The sequence below is a fragment of the Macrotis lagotis genome, chromosome 6, assembly GCF_037893015.1.
Source record: "Macrotis lagotis isolate mMagLag1 chromosome 6, bilby.v1.9.chrom.fasta, whole genome shotgun sequence".
NCBI classification, from domain to species: domain Eukaryota; kingdom Metazoa; phylum Chordata; class Mammalia; order Peramelemorphia; family Peramelidae; genus Macrotis; species Macrotis lagotis.
In genome coordinates, this window is record NC_133663.1 from 90161958 (window position 1) to 90167957 (window position 6000).

Sequence of the window (6000 nt, forward strand, 5' to 3'; positions counted from 1 at the left end):
ACTAGTTTTGTCAGCTTCCATAAGCAGCTTAGCTTTTGCCAGGCTCAGCTTTCTCATTTGTAAAATGCAGGTAATAATAACACCTACTTCTTCCATGCTTGTTATGAGGATTAAAAGAGATATTATTTGTATTTAAGGAAAAAGTACTACAGAAATACTATCTATTTATTATTATTAATAACTCATCTTAACTAATTCTTTTAATACCTCCTTTGACAAGAAAAACAAAATCAAAATGCTTACACTATTCCCTAAAAATGTCAGTATTTCTGTTTTGTTAAGAATGTGAAAATAAATCACTTCTCTGTTTAACTCAGAAAGAAAGTTGTTAACTAAGAGGATAAAGAATAGGGTGACATCAAAGGCACAAAGAGATTATTAATTAGTGTTTTTATAATTTTTATAGATGTATTTTGTTTTATATGATCTTCACTTCTGAATAAATTCCTTCTAGCCACAATGATGTAATGAATAATTTTTAAAAATCAGTGTAGCAAAACTAAGCAAACCAGAAACTTGAGTCTGACAGACTATATAATAGAAGAAGAAAAACCGGCTCAGCATTTCTCTAATTGATCACAATAAATTAAAAGTGTTCAGTTTTCTTATTTTGTTCTTTCCATTTTCATCATTGTAACTAGTTGTTAAAGAAGTAGTGGAATCAGGGAGAATCTGGTAACAAAGTACCCTCCCCTCATTAGTTAATTTTGAATAGATCTCCTTTCCATGAGAGACACTGGATTCTAAAACTAGAATAGAAAAAGTCAAGGAGGGGCGGCTAGGTGGTGCAGTATCCTGGAGTCAGGAGTACCTGGGTTCAAATCCAGTCTCAGACACTTAATAATTACCTAGCTGTGTGGACTTGGGCAAGCCACTTAATCCCATTGCCTTGCAAAAACCTAAAAAAAAAAGTCAAGGAACTAGATTAGAAAAATTATACCAACTTTATTTTTTCATTTCTGGGTGAATTAATTTTTCTGCTCCTCTCTCATTCTACTTTCTTCTTAGAAATGTTCTAAGGATGAATGAATGAAATACTTTTTAACTCTTTAGACCTTAAGAAATGTCACATGTAAGATGGTGGACTTATTTTGAGATTCTTATTAGTTTTAAACTATATATTTTTCACATGCAAAGTTGTTCATTTGTTTCAGTAATTCTGGCTTTGTAACCCTATTCTGGGGTTTTTTTTTTTGGCAAGGATACTAGAGTGGTTTTCCATTTCCTTCTTCAGTTCATTTTGAAGTTAAGGAAGTGAACAAACATAAGCCAGGTTCACATAGCCAAAATAGGTCTGAGTTCAGATTTGAACTTGGAAAGATAGTCTTCCTGAATTCCAATCCAGCACTCCATCCACTGACCATCTCATTGCCCACATGCAGAGTGGTCTTTTATTATTTTTGTTGTTATTATTGTAATTTTTGCTCTCCTCCCTTTGTTGACCTTTGCTTGCTAAAGGAATGTGAACCAAAGCCTGGTTGATCTACAAACTAGAAGAGTGAATAGCAATCACAAATTGTCATGACAATCAGTGCCATTGCTTGGAGAACTGGCAGGGAGGGACAAGTTGCTTAGTCTATCTAGTGGAAGCCTTGCTTTAGCCAGAGGGAATTGATTTTGATGAAGGCAGGAGCGTCAGAGGGCTCATAAACTTCCTGCATATTCATGTCTATGAGTTCTTCATTGTGCAGTGACCAAGGAGACTATTAGCCCAGGATGTATATCTAACCCTTGAAGACCCGTATCTGGACCTTGCCCTCAGCCTCTTCCTGGGAGTTTGCAGCACAGTGGCAGGTGACCTCATATACATAAGAAAAGGAAAAGGAAATGATAAGTAATAATAATATGGCCTATTTAAAGCAAGCTTTAGGATTTGCAAAAAAATATAGTTGTTCATCAAGGGAAGAAGAAGAAAAATTTTTGAACAGAACTGCTGCTGATGTTCTTGTCAGTTTAATGCATTTGAACATTAAATAGATTAATAAAAAAAACCCAAATTTGTCCTCAGACACTTACTATGTTACCCTAGGTAAGTCACTTAACCCTATTTGCCTCAATTTCCTCATCTGTAAAATGAGCTGGAGAAGAAAATGGCAAGCCATTCCAGTATCTTTGCCAAGAAAGCTCCAGGTGGAATATGTAGAGTCCAGCATGACTGAAACGAGTGAACAATGGAATGCCCTTGGCAAGTGGCATAGCCTTTGCCAGTCTCAGCTTTCTCATCCCAGAGGTGCTGTGAGGATTGAATGAGATAATATTTGTAAAGTGCTTACCAAACCTGAAATTAATATATAAATACTACCTATTGGTATTGTTTTATTTATCTTAACTAGTTTTTTCATTACCTCCCTTATGCTTGAAACCATTGTATACCAAGTCAGAAAGATTCAAGTTCAGGTTCTTCTTGGTTTTTGTGTTCTCAATCTATGGTGAAAGCCTCAATGTTTAAATGATAATAATAGTGGACTGGACTTCATCCTGATCAAATTATTCTCCACAATATCGATTTGACTCACCCCATGTTTGTCCACATTTCATTTACATTGAGGCAGAACTCTAAGGAAAAGAACTCTAACTGGGAAGGTTTTTGCAAGGCATTGGGGGTTAAGGGATTTGCCCAAGGTCAGACAGCTAGGTAATTACTAAGTGTCTGATGTTGGACTTGAACTCAGGTCCTCCTGACTCCAGGGCTGGTGCTCTATCCACTGCACCACCTAGCCACCCCCTGTGGACTTCTGAAGGTTGGGAAGTACCATCTTTGACTAGTTACCTGCTTGTGGACACCTTTTTTGAATTGAATCTCTAAGATATTTAGGCTTTTGGAAGCCTTTGTAGGGTCTTTGATCTTTGTGTACAGGCCAGACATGGCTTGCTTCTTAGGGTTCTCTAGAATTCTGTTTTGTAGTTCTCATATATAAGGTCTTCACTTATGCTTTAGGGGATCTTGGAAGGGTATTTCTTAGGATTTCTTTGCATACTGTATCAGATTGTTGTATCCTTTGAATTTATTGTACAATTCAGGCATTACTTTGGGAGGTGATGAACTTTGAGTGGCCAAGAAATATCAGGTTAACTAAAACTGGATCTGCATTTCCCTTCATAGGACACAGCACTTGGCCCCATTCTGGCAGACAAATTTCACTCATTTGTGGGTAATGCAATGTCTGGCTAGGGAGGTGAACAGGAACTGGGAGTCCTTTTTATGGGACTCTGGACTGAACAAAATGACCAGACTGACTTCTACAAATTCCTTACTGACATCACTAATGAAAACCTTTTTGGCCTTGAGCTTCAATGCTCAAGATTTTTCCTGGTCTCTTCAAAAATCCTTCTGACCAATATTGGTCAGGTAGGCAATCACATCATAGCATTTCTTTTTCAGCTACACTAGGATTAAAGGATGTGTCAGACTTCAGTTATAGGCAAGAATGCCTATGTTGATGGTAGAGTTGGAGGTGTCTGATTGGTTACAGAGCTGAGGAGCCTGGATCATTTTAAACTACATTTTTAACCAAAGTGTGAAATATTAAATCTGGAAAGAAAGTGAGATCCCTGTAGACATTGATTAAATTCTGAAGACAACAGTGGAAACATGCTAGATTTGGAATGAGAGGACACAAGTTGAAATGCTAGATCTGCTCCTTACTACCCTTAAGTAAATGATTTCAACTCTCCGGACCTTAATTTCCTAATCCTAAATTGAGGTGGTTAGACTAGATCACCTTGAGACCCCTTCCAGCTTGCTCCCAAACATCAACATTCTAAATTCTGCTCTGTAAGTCTTTGCTAGCTTTGGTTTGTCAAAGAACATCAGAACAATCTACCTCCCTAATCGTGGAAGTAGAGTAGAGAGAGTGTACCTAATATCCTGGTGTACGGAATCAATCTGAATACTGAACTTGGAGTTAAGAGGATCTGAGTTCAAATCACAGCCTCAGATGTTTACCATCTGTATGACCCTGGACAGGTAATTTTACCTTTGTCTCAATTTCCTCATCTATAAAATTGGATAATAATAGCACCCTCTCTCCTAGGGTTATTGTGAGGATCGAAAGAGGTGCCCTTTGCAAATTTCAAAGTGTCATTTAAATTCTGGTGATTATTATTGTCATCCAGGGGACAGAAAGATGTCATCTTCCTGTAGCCAATACAAAAGGAAGTAGAAATTTAGTAAATACTCCATTGATATGATGAATGTCAGATAACTAAATTATTCAGCCAAAGAATCAGTTTAGGGAAATGAATTATTCTTATCTGGATGTCTGTTGACTAGGCAACATAGCCAAGTGGAAAGATATGGGACTGAGGCCAGAAGACCTTGATTCTGAAGGTCTGAGTTTGAATCCTGACTCTGCCACATATTAACTATGGGGCTTTAAGCAAATGACTGACCTTCTCGAGAGTCCACTTTCCCATATAAGGGAATTGGTTTTTCACCAACAAAATCACAGAATAAAGACCAGATAATTAAGGGTTAAGCTAACGAAACACTTAAATTTGACTACTGGACTCTTCTCAGGAGGTGTGAATTAGTTCCTTTCCTTGAGTGAATCAGAAAGAGACTAAGAGTGAAAAATGGTAAACCAGGTAATTAAAGTTCATTCACTGAGTCCTGGGACAGACTGGAAGAGAAGCCCAGTTTCTATCAGAAATGAATAGAAGTAGCATGGAGTTGGAGAAACAAAAGCCATGTAGCTCTGAGAAGGCATTTGCATTTGGGATAATCACAACAGAGAAAGGAGACAGGACTCTGGGAGAGAGGCTTTTTAGGTCCAGATAGAAACTGTGTTTCTGAATATTTCTAAAGCTCTGGGCCTCCTGATCTCAAAGAGATAACCCTCTATCTTCCACTCCCCCTTGAGCTCTTTTATGGTGAAGATGTCTCAGAGATCTCAAACTCACACATCCAAAGTCAACTTAAAAACCACTCCTCTCTTCCAAACTTTTCTATTTCTGTTGAAGATATCCCCATCCATCCAATCTCCCAGATCTTAAGCTTATAACCTCAGCATTACTGTTGACTCTTTTGATCTCCAGACTCTTATTTTACTCTTCACCTCAAATATTCAATCACTTGCCAGATCTTGCCATTTCTACCACCACAGTATATCTCAGATGCGACTCCTTTCCACTCACACAATTAATTAACATGTCTAGATATTAGAGAGAAAGGAGCCTTAATTCAGATCCTCATCAACTCTTGCCTGATTATTGCAACAGCTTTCTAATTCATCCCCCTATTTCCAATTTCTAACCATTCCAGTTCACCCTACAAATCATTGCCAAAATAATTTTCCCTAGGTTCTGATCTCAACATGTCCCTCTTCTCCTCCAAATCCAGTGCCTTTAGAATAAAATATAAACTCTTCTGTTTAACTTTTAAAACCTTTTATAGCCTGTCCCCAATCCATCTTTCCAGAATCATTGAAAATTACTCTTCTGAAGATTGTGCTCTAGTCAAATGATCTTTGTCCCCTGTTGTACACACACACACACACACACACACACACACACACACACACACACACAAACATAAATCCATCTCCCTTCCTGGTGCCCAATTGTGCCATCATTATCATTATATCCCCTTTGGATGCAATGGATTTCTCAGAATCTGAGGGTTCAGCTAATTCCTTTAATAATGATGATGATGATGATGATGATAATAATAATAAAAAACACATTTTAATGATGATAATGAAGATGATAGTAACACATATTCAATAGTCTTCAGGTTAAAAAGTCATCCTCTAGAAGGTAAAATCACATAAAACCTAAATGTAAGGAGATGAATACACATTTCAGCAAAAGACCTATGAAATTCAGTCGACCTTCCAAACAAAATCCAAAATCTGTCATTTTATAATCTGAAAGCAAAGCTAACTCAAACAATTCCAGTTCAGTTCACTCAATTCTTGGTTCTCAAGAGCTCTGTTGGTAGTGTGGAAGGGTGGGTGTATAAGCAATCTTTTCTCAGTTCTACAAAAGTTCTGGTAGAGG

General features: G+C 37.5%; 1 protein-coding gene across 2 annotated transcripts in view; it reads right to left on the reverse strand.

Annotated features, from left to right (window-relative positions):
- The window catches only part of LOC141491090 (aldehyde oxidase 2-like), a 144924-nt gene that overhangs the window by 120048 nt on the left and 18876 nt on the right, over positions 1–6000 (reverse strand). For both annotated transcript variants that reach the window (XM_074191678.1, XM_074191680.1), the window contains exon 2: positions 849–899. The gene's annotated coding sequence lies outside the window, so the exon portion shown is untranslated. The remainder of the gene's footprint in view (positions 1–848; positions 900–6000) is intronic.